Source organism: Hyperolius riggenbachi, chromosome 4, assembly GCF_040937935.1.
Source record: "Hyperolius riggenbachi isolate aHypRig1 chromosome 4, aHypRig1.pri, whole genome shotgun sequence".
NCBI classification, from domain to species: Eukaryota; Metazoa; Chordata; class Amphibia; order Anura; family Hyperoliidae; genus Hyperolius; species Hyperolius riggenbachi.
Window position 1 is genome coordinate 233,921,478 of NC_090649.1, and position 18,731 is coordinate 233,940,208.

The window sequence follows — 18,731 nt, forward strand, 5'->3', positions numbered from 1 at the left end:
AAGCTGGTTACAGATATAGCAAGGCCACACCCACTGATGAGTGAGAGATACATATAGTCACAATTTTCTGCAATTCTGACACAGTTTATTTAGTTGAAAATATTCATAGCTGTTTGCCTTTAAGTTCAATGAGAAATGTCTGTAATAAGAAACTTTCACCCATTAAATATGTTTCATTGAAGCTGTTAATCAACCCTATACATCTCCAGTTATCTCTCTGACTCAATCAAGTATTATGAGTAGCTGGAGAGAATGCAGATTATAACTTTAGGATGGAAAAGTAAAAAGGTCTAAATTTCAAATGATATTCATTGACAAACAAAGAAAAATTTCACTCATCATAGATTTAAAAACATGCAAGAGCTGAGTTCTGCCTGTTCACATTGAAGGAAATGTAACACACATTCTAAGAGTTTAAACTTTCTCGATAATTTAACTAAGTCCCTGTAAAACCACTCTCTCCACCCCTATCCATAGATCAGTTAGCACAAGGGAAGGATTTGTGGACCGTCAACTAACTCTGTGGATTACCAACTAACATCCCTCCAGTCTATACTTAACTCAGAAACTTGCCTCACCCACCTCTTTTCACTCCTTTTTGCCAAGCTCTTCATTTTCTACCAGCGCTGCGTAATATGTTGGCGCTTTATAAATACAATAAATAAATAAAATAAATAAATAAATTTAACCAGTGAGTCACTACACACTTTTAACTCTGACTTGCAAGGCTTGCCACAATCTTTTTCTCATGTACATCTCCCTCCTTACCCTTTCAAATATCATCTCAGCCTCTGCTCTGCACACAACCTTCTGCTTTCCTTCCATAGAATTAACTCCTCCCATTCACATATACAGGACTTCTCATGACTTCTCATGAGCCTATCCCCTCCACTGAAATACCTTTCCAAAACACACTCATCTCTTTCCAAACTTTTGAACCTTCAAGCACACCCTTAAAGTGCACCTTTTCAGAACAGCATACAATCTGACCTAGGAAATTCCACCTTCAGCTCCTGTACAAGTTGTGCTCCTTTCTTAATATAGCCCGCAAACACAGCAACACTGGATGAAAGCGTAAGGTATTTCCTCATCTTTTGTTACCTTTCCTAATGCTTTAGATTAAATCATTGAGCAAACAAGTCATCTGTCAGAAGTTTGCATCTCTGAACGATGCAGAAAAGAAGAAATAAACACCTGCTGAAGTGGCATGACACAAAAAAGGGATGAACTTGTTGAATGAACCAATTACAACCCTCCCCTTGGGATGTCAATTAACTCGACAATGGCCCCAAGGTCTGATCCCATAAGGCAATGCAAGCCGATAAAAGTGGGTTACATCCTTGGTGCAATAATGATTCATACTAAGCACTGTGGTCATTTAACAATCTGTTTACTGCATTTAGGGGAGCCACATTGTGGTATTAACTAAACACATCCAAATACATCACTCCACAAGTGACTACTATAAAAACAAATTACCAACTTTATTGTCGGCATATCATAAAATCCTACCCCCCCCCCCCCCCCATACAACCACATAAGTGGATGTTTCTGTAGATTAACCTCCATGGCTTACACAGCCAGCTGTGTCACTCACACCAGCTATCATACACAACTCACACAACAGTATCCTTTGCACTACCAGAAGTAAGTCCAAAAGCGGCTGCCACAAATAAAACTGCTTAATTTCCTCCCACAATATGTGTGTTCCTGTTGTGGTGTTGTTCCCCGGAGTCCATTAGCTAGAGCAACTGTTATCTGAGTTTGCAAGTGCTGGATTTAAGACTTTATGCAGCGGTGAACAGCAATGTTGCCCAAGTGGGCTCTCATCACCTCTCCTGGGCTGAACAGTGTCCCCTGCCATTGCTGCATAAAGTCTTAAAGAGAAACCATGACCAAGAATTGAACTTCATCCTAATCAGTACCCCCTTTTACATGAGAAATATATTCCTTTTAACAAACGGATCATCAGGGGGCCCTGTATGGCTGATATTGTGGTGAAACCCCTCTCACAGGAAACTGTGATGACTATGGTCCTGGCAGTTTCCTGTCTGTGAACCTTGTTGCATTGTGGGAAATAGCTGTTTCCAACTGCCAAAAAAAGCAAGCAGCAGCTACTTCCAGTGACCTCACCTGCCAGCAGTAAAAATGTCACTATGTGATAAATGTCTGAATGTAAATCAGGGGGAGGAAAGCTTTTACAATGGGCAAACACTGACTAAATCATTTTTACATAATTATTGTAAAAATGAAGCACTTTTGTATTACATTATTTTCACTGGAGTTCCTCTTTAAGTCCAGCACTTGCAAACTCATAACCGTTGCCTAGCTAATGGACTCTGTGAACAACACCACAACAGGAACCTGCACATTGTGGGAGGAAATTATGCACTTTTATTCGTGGCAGCCACTACTGGACTTATTACTGGGAGTGCAAAGGATACTGTTGTGTAAGTTGTGTATGATAGCTGGTGTGAGTGACACAGCCAGCTGTGTAAGCCATGCAGGTTAATCTACAGAGACATCCACTTTTATGGGGTTGTATTGGGGGGGCGGTTGATATGTAGACAATAAAGTTGGTAATTTGTTTGAAGTAGACACTTGTGGAGTGATGTATTTGGTTACATCCCTGGTAGCCTGGTAACCCACCAGCACTTTAGGGTTCAGTCCCATAGTGCAGTGGGACCCCTCTGATGAAGATATTCTACAGATTGTAAGTGAACATTGGAAAGAACGGGGATGTATGGACATTAACAATGTTGATGAAAATCAGGTGTTATGCTGGGCATACACTGGTGCGTTTATGTGCCGGATCAAGCCGCTGGCTCGATTCCGGCGCGTCCCCGTGGGCACCTGGATCGATTCCCGATTGTCCCCGTGGGCGCTCATTATCTTCCTCTCATTTTCTTCCCATTGTCCGCCCGCGGGTATCGAGCGAGGAATCGATCCAGGCGCTGATTGGACACATCGAATTTTATCAATTGAGTCATCAGTGGCTCGATTGATAAACAAAAACGTACAGTGTATGCCCAGCATATGAATTGGAAAATACCAGTAAGTTTAGTGCCTGAAAATCTGTGCGAGCATTTCCAGTTTGTATTGATCACTTTTTGACCAGGTATTGAATGAAATAAGAGCATAACTTTATGAGAGATCAGTATCTAACTTGAGCAGAGAAGAATGGAGGGCTCTACAGTGGTTGAATTGAACACAAACCAGCTGAGATGGGAAACCTGGTTATAATGTCTACAAAACAATATGTCAGAAGCAGAGAGACAGTTAAACAATACTGACACTTATCACCCTTTAGATACCAGGTTGGCCTTTGGACCTCGCTCTGTATTAGAGTTGAGAAAGGCTTACTTCAGCAAACTTTAGCAACGGATCTATTGCCTTCCTTTCCACAATGTCATGTCTGTTATCATATTCTGAAAATGCATAAGTCCATGACCTCGCTATCAGGGCATCCCATAGTATCTGGCCGTGGCTCTCTCACAGAGAGACTGTCCTGATATCTTAGAAGTAAAGTCCCAAGTCGAAGTCGGCACACCATCACCTTATCTATGGGTGCTTGGCGAAGTGACATAGGCAGTGTTACCAGATATCCAAGACTTTGGACTTTACTGTCCTGATATCTTGACCCCCACCTGCGCCACCCAGAGCTGGATTAAGGCTAAATGGGGCCCTAAGCAAATTAACTGATTTGCGCCCCCCCCCCCCATATTAGAATGGGAAGATGCAGCTGCTGTGTGCACAGACACACCGGGGCAGCCGCTCTACTGGTTGCTATGGGCAACAGTCCGCTTTCCTCTGCGGGTTCACAATGCACGGAATAGCAGGACCAACGTGCAGAGGGAGAGATGACTGGCCGGGACGTTGTCACTCGGGGCACCCCTGTAAAGAGGGTGCCAGATATCACAGCAGCAGCACTTTCCCCCTGCATCTCCAGCCTGCCAATAACAGAAAGCTCTGGACTCCGCCAACCTGGAAGCCGCCCCCCCCCCAGACAGAATTCCATAACCCCACCACCACCACCACCATCGAACAACCAATTTCCTCCCAAACTAGACAGCCACATCCACCATGCAGCCACCCCCGTGAATACGGTAGTCCTGCAGAGAAGGGCAGCCGCAATGGGGAAAAATGACATCACCAGATGACTCGCATTCACCTATTGCGATCCAAGCAATAGAGGTCCCGTCATCTGGAGCCCATCTGTCTCCACTAGAGTGCCGCTGCTCTGTTACTACTACTATTACTACTTCCTACTTCCTGTCTGATCTGAGAATCAGGAAGTTCAGAGCAAGCGGCGGCACCGTAGAGGAGACAGATGGGTTTCAGATGATGGGACCTCTATCGCTTGTATCACGGATAGGTGAGTGGGCGTTTGTCATCTGCTGCTATCATTCGGGCAGCGGCAGAGCGCACAGTAGCAGGAGAGGGACCCAGGAGGAGAGCCTGGCTCTGAAGACAGTCAGCAGCGGGCGGCGTCCTTTGACAGGATTGCGAGGGCTGGATTATATGCTGATGGGACCCCTTTGACTCTGAATGGGGCCCCAAGCTACTGCTTCTGTTGCCTGGTCAGTAATCTGTCCCTGGCGCCACCTGTTGAGGGGGGTTCCCTTGTATTTGAGGTGTTACAATTGGTGGAGCCTGCCACCTGGGTCACTGATGACAGACTGGCTGTGACTGATGTGGTCAATCTGTACAGCCATATACCTCACCTCCTGGGGTGGTGGCGGTCAAGCAACTTTTACTGTGAACCAATAAGAACACTGAATATGTGGACTATTTATGCGAGGGTCTGACATTCGTATTAACCCACAACGCTTTTCTCTTTGACCAACACTTGTACCACCAGGTGGCAGGGACGGCAATTGGGACCCCATGGCATGCTCCTATGCCAACCTCTTCTTGGGGGCTAGAAAGGAAGGAATCCACAGTGTACTCGAGTGCTAATCCTTATCGGAAGTACATTAGGAACTAGTCAAGATATGTGGGCAACATCCTGGTAGTGTGGTCAGGTACTCCTGAACAATTTGCTGACTTAGAGGTTTCTTTAAATTAAAATGCAATAAATATACAATTCAAGTCAGAAATTAGTGATACTGCAGTAACCTTTTTAAATTTAAAATTGATGATTAAAAAGGACCAATTGGTAAGTAAGGGCCATATGAAAACAACTGCCACTAATTCAATACTGCTTGCACCCAGTTTCCACCTGAAACATGTAATTGACGTGATTAAGGTGAGTAAGGTGGAATAATGCTTTGGAGGAAGAATTTGAAATTCAGGCACAGGAATTGTCCAGTAGGCAGGGCAGTTTCTAGGCTAAAATTCACCCATGGCGAGGATGTAAAAATTGATCTCCCCTCCCCCGCCGTGGAGCCAGGTATATGTACCTGTGGTATAGGTTAGCCAGGTCTAGTTGCACTCAGTATAGGTAGCCAGCTATAGGTACCCCCAGTATAGGTAGCCAGGCATAGGTGCCCCAGTATAATTGCCCCCAGTATAGGTTAGCCAGGTAGGTATGTGCCTCCAGTATAGGTAGCCAGTATAGTTGCCCCCAGTATAGGGTAGATAGGCAGGTGTCCCCAGTACAGGTTAGCTAGGTGCGTGTCTCCAATATAGGTTGCCAGAATAGTTGCCCCCAGCATAGGTTAGATAGGTAGGTGCCCCCAGTATACGTTAGATGGGTAGGTGCCCCCAGTATAAGTTGGATAGGTAGGTGCCCCCAGTATAGGCTAGATAGGTAGGAGCCCCAGGTACAGGTTAGATAGGTAGGTGACCCCAGTATAGGTTAGATAGGTATGTGCCTCCAGTATAGGTTAGATAGGTAGGTGCCTCCAGTATAAGTTGGATGGGTAGGTGCCCCCAGCATAGGCTAGATAGGTAGGAGCCCCCAGTACAGGTTAGATAGGTAGCTGCCCCCAGTATAGATTCGATATGTAGGTACTCTTGTCATCATTTCAGGCTGGGGGTGTATTTGTGTGGGGGCATTTTCTTGGTGCACTTTGGGCCTTTGAGGGTACTATCTGCATTAGGTTTGTATGTTCACCCTTTGTCTATGCGGGTTTCCTTTGGGCACTTTAGTTTCCTCCCACATTACAAAAAAAAAATACAGATAAGTTAAAAGGCTTACCCCTAAATTGGCTCTAGACTACAATGGACATATGACTACGATAGGGATTAGCTTGTGAGCTCCTCTGAGAACAGCCAGTGACATGACTATGTACTCTGTACAATGCTGCAGAAGATGTCAGTGCTATAAATACATAATAATATGGGAGGACATTAGACAATGACTATGGGTAGGATTAGATTGTGAGCTCCTCTTAGGACAGTAAGCGACATGACTATGTACTATGTAAAGTGCTGCAGAAGAGGTCACTGCTATATAAAACATAATAATATGGTAGGATATTAGACTATGATTATGGTAGGGATTAGATTTTGAGCTCCTCTGAGGACAGTCAATGAAATTACTATGTACTCTGTAATGTGCTGCAGAAGATGTCCGTGCTATATAAATGCATAATAATAATATGGAAGGACATTAGACTATGACAGTGTTAAGCTTGGGGGTGTAATCTCCACAGTCAGCATACAACACATAAGCTGACGTGAAGGAGGTACACACACCAGCACAAGGGATCAGGATATCCCCAGTTTAGTGGAGGAGAGGACTGACTCCAATAAGAGATTGTGGTGCACAGAGCCGGTGCAGATCTGAACAGCCACAAACACTTTCGTAATAACGTCTCAGCGCAAAGTAGCGCTGAGCGCATAAACCAGGACTGAGGAGATCAGGACAGGTAGACAGAATGAACGCTTGCTAGCTAGCGATTACTTAGCGACAGCAAGCGTCCAAAACCAGACAGACTGGAATGAGGCAGCCAATGTGTTGCGGCGATGGCGTGCCTCACAAAGACAGGACAGGAGAGACAGGAAATAGCAGGATCGAGATAGATGAACGTAACACAGATAAATATACAATAAGTATGTTTTCCTAGCGTATTACAATTACAGCTATCAATGAAACTATTCGTAACGTCTGACTAACATATGTATATATTGGCAATGAACCGATATATGACATAAGCAGGAACTCTGACTAAGACTGAAGTAATACAGGGAACAGGACTCAGAAGGATTCGCTATCTCTTCGCAGAGAAGAACGCAATCCACAAACAGGACCAGGAACAGGATTCAGAAGGATTCGTTATCTCTTCGCAGAGATGAACGCAATCCACAAACAGGACCAGGAACAGGATAACTAGCTCAGCACGGGTGTTCACGATACGCGCAAACTACCAAAACGTGCTGGAAAACTGACTAACTGAACAGTGAACACAGGAAATAAACAGTTCGTGTACGTATATATCAGCGACACTGATATATTAACGTAACACGAATACAAGGAAAATAACAAAATGCGCAAGTATGCGTATATATTGGCGATGAACCAATATATGACACAAGACAAGCAAGTAGCAACTTCTAGAACAAGAGCAGAACTAGAAGGACTCGCTGACCCCTTCGCAGGAGTCAGCGCAGTCCACACGGACCAGGAACGAGGTGGGGCACGAGCAGAGTAACAGATAGAGTCTGAAACTATGATAGCCCATGAGGCATTGCAGGAAGCAGTTCTTTATACTGAGGTCATCCAATGGGAGCAGACCTGCAGATTCCCACACAAGTGAATGGTAATTAATCACAGGCTGATAGCAGGAAAAGGCAGACAATGATATGCAGCCTGCAGGAAAGGGACCGCCCCTCCACTGCAGCAGACAATGTTTGTTTACACAAAAGCATATTAAACTGTCATTAACTTCAGAGCGACTGCAGATGGAATCAGCAACTAGTTTAAGTGCAAACCAAACTATGCAAGCAAATGCATGTAATGACATTAGAACTGCTTGGTTTGCAATACCACTGCAGTCAGCAGTAAACGCTGCAGAAGCGATCATAACAGACAGGATTCGATTGTGAGCTCCTCTGAGGACAGTCAGTGACATGACTATTTACTCTAAAGTGCTGCAGAAGATGTCACTGCTATATAAATACATAATAATAATAAGGTAGGACATTAGACAGTGACTATGGGTAGAATTAGATTGTGAGCTCCTCTGAGAACAGTCAGTAACATGACTATGTACTCCGTAGAGCGCTGCAAAAGACGCTTTATAAATACAAAAAAAATCTCCCTCAAAGTATTCCCTGGTGGTCTTATGGTCCATTGATCTCCATATAGCTTTCCCTAGTGATCTTGTGGTCCCTCCTGCCCTTTGACCTAGTTCCTGGTGGTCCCCCTCCCCTTTACAGTACGCCCTGGTTTGGTTGTTTAGTGGTCCCCATCCTCATTTAGCTCCCCTAGTGGTCTAGTGGTCACCCTCCTACTCTACTCCTGTATAAAAACAGTAGTGGTTCAGCAATGGTGCTTGACAGTCTTACCTCCTCCAGCAATGTGTCTGTCCTCCACAGCTAGTGGCTGTCTGCTCTCTGTCTATCTCCATCTCCCGCACATCGTGTGTAATCAGGCAACGTGCAGGATAACCAAGTCGTAGGGAGCAGGTGGCCGCCACAGAGGACAGACATATAGCTGGAGTTGCGGAGACTGCTGTGCTGCGACTCTGCATACAGGGGAACACAGTGGCATAGCAGTAAATGTCTCCTCCTCTGTTCAGTGTAGTATTGGGTGCAGCCAGGGTCCCCTCAGTCATGGAGCATAATGCAGCTACCACCAGCCCCCACCAGCCACCAACAGCCCCCTAAGTCATTGGTGCCCAGTGTCCCTAAATGAAGGAGGTGCCACCAGCTTCAAAATGCCTAGTACACACAATGCTATTTTCCGTTAGATTGATGGGTCAAATCGATAATTTCCGGCATGTCTGATTTGTTCCCTAATGGTATCGATGTTCAGATTAGTACTGCAAAAAAAATCGATCCCGTTCTCGAACGGGAGAAGATCATACATGCCAGACATTGATGGTACCAGCCTTAAAGCCACACTGCCTGTCCCCGTCCCTTCAGTATTTCACAATATCCCATCTGACAGTACAGGTAAATGGTCACATTGGTTTCTTCAGTGCACAAGCTTGACTGTGGGCAAGCATGTCCATACTGGGCATGCGCAAATGAGGTCTACACATGCCCAGCAGAACTAAGGCACGTGTGCATGGCTCTTTTCCTTCATGCAAAAGCACTTCATTTGACTGGGCATGTGCAGATGTTACTTGCGCATGCGCAGTACAGATACACTACCCCACATCATGCTCGTATACTGAAGGAACACATTCAACCAAAGACTGACCCAACACCGTGCTAGCCAGAACCGGTGTTACCATAGGGGCAAACTGCAAACAGCTCCCAACATGCCCCCATGCTCTGTATAGAGGCACTACAGCTGCCAACATACCTCTCCCACTCCATAGAGGCACTACAGCTCCCAGCATACCTCTCCCACTCCACAGAGGCACTACAGCTCCCATCATGCTCCTCCCCTTCCATAGCGGTGCCACAGCTCCCAGCAAGCCTCTCCTCCATATAGTATTAGTTAGCCCCCAGGGCTCCCCAGACTTTTTTCTATGTGAATAATGGTCCCCTGGTGCTCCTGTAGAGTATTTGCAGTGGAGTGCACTCACCTGTCCAGCTGGCAGGCTTCCTCCATCTGTGTGCTTCATCCTCACAGGCACCTCATTTCCGCAACCTGGTGACACGTATGTGCTGCTGGGTCACGGAGATGAGGCGCCTGCAAGGATGAAGACAGTAGCACACAGATGAGCGCGCCAGCTGGAAAATGTATGTGCGCTCTGCTGTGACTCCCCTCAGAGGCTCCGGGGGTCCACTATTCAATATGGGGAGACTGGGGCGGGGGGGGGGGGGGGAGATGGGCAGCAACCAGCTGCTAGGCCCTGGGGTACAACACAACAATGTGTGGAGGAGGGTATGCTGGGACTTGTGGTGCCTCTATGGAAGGGAAGCAGCATGACATGCGCCATGGTGCTCATAGGGAGGGGCTTGCTGGGAACTGTCGTAACTCTATTGAGGGAAAGGGGACTGCTGGGAACAGTAGTGCCTCTATAGGGGAAAGACTTGCTGGGGATGTGGTGCCTCTATAGAGGGGGGGCATGCTGGTAGCTTTAGTGCCTCTATAGGAGAGAGGGTATGCTGGGACTTGTGGTACCTCTGTGGAGGGGAGAGACATGCTGGGAACAGTAGTGCCTCTATAAGGGTAAGGCAACCTGCTGGGAGATGTATGTTTGTGTTGGTCTCGGGTCGTCCTTTCACCAGGAGAGGGTTGTCTTCGACCTATGTAGAAGGTGAGACCGGGAGCCCTTATGGTGCAGTCTCGTAAATGATGGTTATGGAAATGAATGTGTGAATAATTTATACTCACAAAGGTAGGTTGCAGTCCTGCAACCACCATATGCGCATGCGGAAAAGACCGTTTCCGCTCGGTTGCCCAGACACTCTGGAACCAGGTGGTCGCTCTCCTCCTTGGGTCCTGTCCACCGGTAGGCTACGCTGTCCTGGTGGTGAGGATGACACCTCGGAGAGGTGTGGGGTACACAGAAAAGCACGTTGGTGGAGGCGCCCAAAATATGTATTTTTAATCAAAGCTGCATAGGTGTAAAACAAAACAAAAAATTAAAAAAATTAAAAATTTAAACTATAATAAATAAAGGAGGTCTCTTACCTCCAAAGAAGACTCACTGGGTGGAAAAAGGAGTCTTTATTATAATGAAAAATGGTTATACTGTAGACAACGCGTTTCACGGGACACAGCCCGCTTCCTCAGGTCAATAAAACAGATAACCTTATCACCAGCCGCGCAGAGCCGTGAAACGCGTTGTCTACAGTATAACCGTTATTATTATAATAAAGACTCCTTTTTCCACCCAGTGAGTCTTCTTTGGAGGTAAGAGACCTCTTTTATTTATTATAGTTTTAATTTTTTATTTTTTTGTTTTACACCTATGCAACTCTGATAAAAAAAATACATATCTTGGGCGCCTCCACCAACGTGCTTCTCTGTGCTGGGAGATGTGGTACGTCTCTAGAGGGGGAGGGGAAAAACGGGCTACCTAATGCTGTGGAGTGGGGGAGGGGTGTCAGAAACTTACAGATATGCAAAGTCACAGCAACAGAAGGAATTCTCAGCCAGGCATCTGATCCTCTCCTGCAGCCAGTGCAGTGTGGTGTCTCTTCTCTGCACTGGGGAACTGGGTACACTGAAAGCCCTGGCTGCTTCTCCTCATGTGTGTACACAGAGCATCCTGGCAAGTGTGTCTCAGCGTGGTCTCCACAGGCCGAGGGGGGGGGGGCTAGCCTACACATATACACACCAGTGCACCATGCAGTCTATTGGTGCCCAATGAGAGAGCATGCAGGGAGAAGCAGGAGCTTTCAGCCAATGCCCTGCTACCTGGCCCTACACACGGAGCTGAGTTGAGCCCATCAGAACAGCTGTGGGCTGCTGGGGGTGGGGCTGAATCAAGTGGCCGCAGAGCTGCTGACTTCTAACCATTTCACCAGTCACCACCGTCCACACCGGCCCTGATTGTTTGAGGTGGCGGAGGCCCAGGGGGTAGAATGCAAACCGCCCCCCCCCCGCCAGTTCGGACTCACTCTGCAGTCTGAAGCGGAGGGGGGAGCATAGAGGGCAGCCCAGGAGAGAAAGGGAGGGAGAGGTCGGGCCACCCTCGCTGTGGCTCCCCCTCCATCACAGCGCCCCTCTTTCCTTAGCGCTCAGGGCAACCGCACGGGCTGCACGGCCCTAGAAACAGGCTTGCCAGTAGGTTCCAGAGAAGAGGATACGACTAGCCTCTGTTTGAGAGGGCAAAAAAGAGGGCTCAGTCCCAGAATAGAGTACAACTCTTAACCCCTAAAAAAAGGCAGATAGAGTCCAAGACAGGATAGGTTTCTCCTTTGATTACACACTGATGGCAGTCCAAATTAGCTATCTATATTAATTGGCCAACTATCAGGAGAGCACCGACCTTGGTGAATTGGTTGAATTTCACAACCCCACAGGGAAATTTTAGATGTGGCCATTGTAGTTATTGTTCACAGATTTAAACCTAAAAAAGTATTGTGGTAGGAAAGTGTTGTGGTTGGATTAGATTGTGAGCCCCTCTTAGGGACAGTTAAGTGACAAGACTATAAGTCCTGTACAGTGCTGTGGAAGATGTCAGCGCTATATACATACTAAATAATAATAAATAATAAAAGACATGTCCTCCTGTGCCCATGCAGACAATTTTACATGTGGAAAACTACCAGACCTTTTTTTGTGAGGGTGCAGGAGCACATACGTTTAATTAAGTCAGGAAAAGGACATTCTAAATTCATTACACATATAAGAGAGGTGCACGCTAGAAAAGGTGGATGCATTTTGATTGTAGGATTGGTGAAAGTCGCAATATGTTATTATGGTCTGAAACACAAATTATTTTCAAAAACAGAAGCTATGGGCCCTTTAGGCCTCAACAATAAGATTGAGCTGTCTTGTATGCTAGAGCTGCATGTCCCTTCACTATCGTCAGGGAATAAGGAGAACAGACTGACAGCCTGTTCTCCATATCCCCTGATGACAGAAGAAAGCCAAAACCGATCAGGAAGGAGAATGGGCAATCAAGATTACTACTGTGATGCAGCACAGAGCAATTTATTCATGGCTACTGTGTTTGCTGCAATTTTATGCAACATGGTCCAGTGTGCATGGACCCTCAATGTGAGTGATTTTTAACATATTCATATGTATTTTATGTTATTGATTAAAAGTGTGAACCCCCTTTTTTAAAAACAGTACTTGACTGTGCGCCTAAATGCAGTGGTGGCCACCTATCCATGTGTTGAGCACTGGATTACTACAAGTTACTGGTCCAGAGTTTGGGAAATCATGCGCTGAGGAACTGTGTTTTATGTATACATGTTTCTGACCTTATGATACAGAGAAATATGCAAATCAAATGCAGTTGCTATGCATATTATGTTTCTGTGTCTTTCTTTGGCTGCACTGGTCATTTAGACACTGGATTGACTATCTGTAGAGAGGAGCCTTAAGGTGGCCACTAATGAACCAATCTTTTTCATCCAATCTTACCATTCAAATGTAATATAAGGTAACTGCCTGAAGTATCCATTCAGTATATTCACTCAATTTACCCTTATACTACATTGATTTGGTAAGATTGGATGAAAAAGATTGGATCATTAGTGGCCACCATTAGCAGGTATATATACTGAGTTGCCGTTCAGTATATTTCTACTGATAGCAACTGACTGGCTGGCGGCTGCACACATTTTCTGGATTTTCTCCAATTTTTTGGACATCAATTTAACTCTCATTGAAAGTTCCCTTTCGTGTAAAATAGTTATTTAGCTAAGGGTTTTATTGCTTTACCACCTTCTCCTTATTTTAACACCACAGCCTCCCATTAGAATTAATTTACAGCCCTTGACGTCACAGCCAGAAGAAATTAGGGAAATCCACATCAGCAGTAAAAGTAAATTTGACAAAAGTTTCAGCCTACTTTTGCTTGATTGGGAAATATTCATGGATTGTCATATAAGGTATCAACTTCTATACTGTAGATGTATTTGAACTTATGATTTGTAGGGTAATAGGTGTGTGAATCTGGATCTTAATAATCAGAACTGTGTAGGGCTCTCTAGAAATATAAATTCTCTACATTCTATGGCTGTAAATTATATCATTTCATACAGGCACAGTCAAATTGAAAAAAAAGATAAAACGAAAACTAGTGCAAATAATGCTGATAATACTGAGTAAATGCCATGAAGGGCTCGGAATGCTAAAACTGCCTTATTTGATCAAGTACTGAAGCTCTAAAATTGTGTCTTATTTGCTCATGCACTTCAAACACGTGTATTACACTTTTTCCTGAGTTTCTATGTCTTTCCAAAGCTTGTCTGTGTGCACCTTACACATGTACACATAATTACTGCTCAGACTTGTTATGCATAGAGCAACTGATTGATGTAATCTTGTCGTGCTCCCGGTGTTGTCCTTGTAAAGGGACATTGGTAGATTACTGATAAAACAGTGGGGCAGCATTTCAGCATAGTGTGATGCATAATACCAATGTGTTCTTTTCATTTTAATGTGATATCGCCAGGAGCACAGGAGCATCACTGAACATATGTAATTTGTCTCCAATTTGTCCATTTTCTGTCATCGAAGTGACTTCTCCTGTGCTGCTGAAAAGTAGTTTACATTTCAGAAAGAGTGCATACACTGATGGCACGACTGCGACTTTTAAATCTCAATATAAAGATAGTGGCTTCTTTCTAAAACAATGCAGTTGAGTTTTTTCTTGTAAACGTTATTCCAGTTTCAAGCTGTTAGCTAATGGGTGAATGGATATTATGTCAAATTATCTCTGGATTTTTTTGTAAAATATGCAAAAATGTTAACTGAAATGATTATAATATTTTTTGAATTGTTCATGAATGATGAATTCTATCTCAGACCAAAGCAAAGTCTTATTAGAGCCGTAGCATGAACTTAGGCCAGTTTTGCACTTATTTTTTGTGTTGTGGAGGGGATGCGATACTCCTGCCACATCCCACCGCAATGCAAAATGACAAACCCTACTGCAGAGTGCACCAACAGGGTCATATGCATAGTGCCACCCCCAGCTCAGTGATGTACTCCCTGCTGGGCAGGAAGTACTTCACTGGGATTCTCTGTCTGGGCATGTGCACCACAACGCACCACACTCTGGGCAGGTAAATACCTGCATCGCCAATTGACTTCAATGACTTCCGCTCCCACTACATCACTGTGGAAGTCATATAGTAATGCGCTACAGACTTTTCGTCAGCTTGGCGGCGATTCGGAAGCACCCAGCGAAACACGATGCGGTAAGTGTGCAAGGCCCCATAAACTTGCATTGCCATTGCATTACCCTGCGGTAAAACAGGTTAACACAATGCACACTTGCAATGCAAGTGTAAAAGGGACCTGAATCTTAAAGAGGAACTCCAGTGAAAATAATGTAATAAAAAAAAGTGCTTAATTTTTACAATAATTATGTATAAATGATTTAGTCAGTGTTTGCCCATTGTAAAATCTTTTAAATCCCTGATTTATATTCTGACATTTATCACATGGTGACATTTTTACTGCTGGCAAGTGACATAGCTGCTGCTTGCTGTTTTGGCAGTTGAAAACAGCTGTAAATAGCTATTTCCCACAATGCAACAGGGTTCACAGACAGGAAACTGCCAAGAGTATGTACTCAGAGTTTCTTTGTGGGAGGGGTTTCACCACAATATCAGCCATACAGTGCCCCCTGATGGTCTGTTTGTGAAAAGGAATAGATTTCTCATGTAAAAGGGGGTATCAGCTACTGATTGGTATAAAGTTAAATTCTTGGTCGGAGTTTATCTTTAATCTGATGTTACCTAGGAAAGCCTCATTAATAGCGTAATAGATATTACCCATGGCCTGGCTTGATATCACAAATCCAGTGTGGTGAGTGGACACTACAGATAGGATCATCTTGGAGAGAGACTCTCATTTTTAAATAACAAACTAATTATTGAAAAAGGTCTGTAGCCTATCAAGTATATGATTCTGGTATAGGATTAAACACAAACTAGATGTGAGCAGCATCTCTGAGGCAAAAAGGATTACTTCTTTTTTTTTTAATATAATGTTTTTAATTGGGGATCATTCCAACTTTTCAGTTCCTGGCCTACTCTGCTTTCCAACTCTCCTATTGCGCTCTCAGCTTTGCGATCCCCATTATTCACATCAGCATTCTTTCTTGAGCCACCCACAGTATATTTTCAGCTTTGCTCTACCCACATTGATGCCAAAAGCCTGTGCTATGAGCAATTGTGACCACTGATGGAGATTGTGACTAATCTTTGTCCACTGGAATTGACTACTGTATAGGGGCCCATACACCTAACGATTTTCCCGCTGATATACAGCCGTTTCGATCACAGTGATCGAAACGGCTGCGAAATCGCCACGCACACCGCTGACAGAACGATCGATTTCCGTCCGAAATCGATCGTTCCCGTCGATTCCCGTCGACCCATCCGTGCGTAAGATTTTTCTCGGTCGCCGGCGGGTCGGGAGTGCGTCGACGCAATACAGCGGTAATACATTACCTGCTCCAGCCGGCGCGAGTCCCCTGGTCTTCTTCTCCGCTTCGGGCTCCAGAACCGTTCTTCTCAGCTTCAGGCTCCAGAGCTACACAGGACTTCCTGTCCCGGCAGGAAGTTTAAACAGTAGAGCGCCCTCTACTGTTTAAATTTCCCCTGGACAGCAAGTTCAGTAGCCGGAGCGGAGCCGGAGCGGAGAAGAAGACAGCGGGGACTCGCGCCAGCCGGAACAGGTAATGTATGAGGGGGGGAGGGGGGGGCGGCAGCAGCTCCACAGATTGTGATCGGTTTCAGGCTGAAATTGATTCACAATCTGTTTGCAGTAAAGGTGGCCATACGATCCCTCTCTGATCAGATTCGATCAGAGAGGGATCTATCTGTTGGTCGAATCTGATGGCAAATCGACCAGTGTATGGCCAAGTCTACAGTTTCACTACCAACACAAACCATGACCATACACTGAATACTGACAAAGAATGTGATTGCACTGTGACCACTGACAAAAACTCTGAATCCACTATGACCGCTCACAAAGAATACAATCACACAAGGAGATTGGGCTGACAGGACTGAGAGCACACACTGACCCACAGCACTGGGAGTGTGCTTTTAATTAGTATACAAGAGTGCTGCTGCTGTTATAGCGCCTATTTGTATCATCTGTAACAAGGCAGTGACTAATAGGAGACCTTGATATCACAAGGAGGATTAAGGGCATCACACTTGAGGGGGTTACTATGGAGCAGAGTTAAGTGTCCTTAAGTTGAACGACTGAACACACTGAACGACTACTATAAACAATACTCTGTTTTTCCAAGGCTATTAGTCATTGCATTTTTAAAAAATCCAGATTGTAATTTTCCCTCAGATTCAGCTGTGATATCAACTGTGAGGCATAGGGTTAAAGCAACTATAAACTAAATATTCCTTCACTTGGTCTCATCTCTGTCATGTTACCTAAATAGCATTGCTTTACTAATGCACCTTTTCTTCTAGCCTTGTCAGCCAGAGCTATAGAATTTATTGTCGTTGTGCCATGGCAACTGCCATCTTGCTCTCCTTAAAGAGACACATATTTGAGAATGATGCAATGTTATAAAAAAAACTATATAACTGAAAATAAAAATATGAGAATATTTTCTTTCTTACTAATGTTCTAGTAATTATCCGTACTACACAACCAATTCAATGATATCACCTTTTTTTTCCGTTTCAGTGTCTCTTTAACCACTTGCCGACCAGGGGATTTTTCACTGATCGGTGCTGCGTGGGCTCTACAGCCCGCAGCACCTATCAGGAGTGCAGCAGGGCGATCAGACTACCCCCTTTTTTCCCCACTAGGGGGATGTCCTGCTGGGGAGGTCTGATCGCCGCCGGCTGCATTTGCTTAGCGGGGGGGGCTCTTCAAAGCCCCCCTCCACAGCGTTCTCCACCGTCTCTCCCGCTCCATCCCTCTCCCTCCCCCTGTGAGCTGCGCAGGACGGATTTCCATCCTGCGCATTGAAAAATAGGCTTCAGCCTATCATATGCCGGCGATCTCCGGCCAATCAGAGGCATGAAAATGAAAATGACATTTACTGTAAGTGACACTTGTTTTCTGATACTGAACAGTTAATTTCTGCCTCTAAGCTTCTATGATATACAAATGTTTACGTTGAAAAATGATAGCTAGGTGTAAGTTGGCCAACAGTATTAACGGTCATTATCTTCTAAGAAATAATTTAGGTGTGCAAACAAAAGGTATGCATGCTATTGTATTTGTAAGGTGAAACTCCTGGGAGAATAGAAACATTCATAAGAGCCAAGTCAGTCGCTATGGGGCCCAGGAGCAGGTAGAGGCCCAGTTTGTTATTCATTTGCCTTTTTTTTGGGGTCTCCCACCCACTATGACTGTCATTCACTTAAAAGGAACGTGAGGTGAGAGGCATATGGTTGCTGCAATATTTTATTTCTTTTAAACAATACCGCTAATCTGGTAGTCCTGCTCATCCTTCTGGTCAGTAGTGTCTGAATAATCACACCTGAAACAAACATGCAGCTAATCTTGTCAGAGTTTTATTGCAAAATATCTCATCTACATACTTGTTTAGGGTCTATGGCTGAAAATACTTATATTGGAGGTAGTGGATCAGCAGGACAGCCAGGCAATGTGCATTGTTTAAAAGAAAATCAATATGGCAGCCTCGTAATGTCTCTCACCTTGGAGTTAAATTTAAATAAGACAAAGGGATTCTGGAAGGGATTGCGAGATGTGTAAACCTATCTGTCTATGTATACCCATACTATTGAATATGCATAATACATATTGTACGTAAAATGGTAATCACATTATCTGATTAATGAGAAAAGCCTTATTATCCCCTTTTCTGAAAATGTTCTATGTAACAGCAATACTCAGGCTTATTACAATATTTTGAAGAGACAGCAAGATTTCAAATGCAGCACTTTTAATTAAGTAAAAGAAACACAATCTGAAAAATAAATGAGAACTTTATGTGCTGAGGCCTGCTGGAAACTGATGAATTCACACAAGCCACAGCGCACTATTAATGTAGCCACCTATGTTAACCATTGGTCTGACAAGC

At 44.6% G+C, this 18,731-nt stretch overlaps 1 protein-coding gene across 6 annotated transcripts in view; it reads left to right on the top strand.

Annotated features, from left to right (window-relative positions):
• Nucleotides 1-18,731, top strand: part of COL19A1 (collagen type XIX alpha 1 chain) — a 1,086,226-nt gene that overhangs the window by 530,371 nt on the left and 537,124 nt on the right. The window lies entirely within an intron of this gene.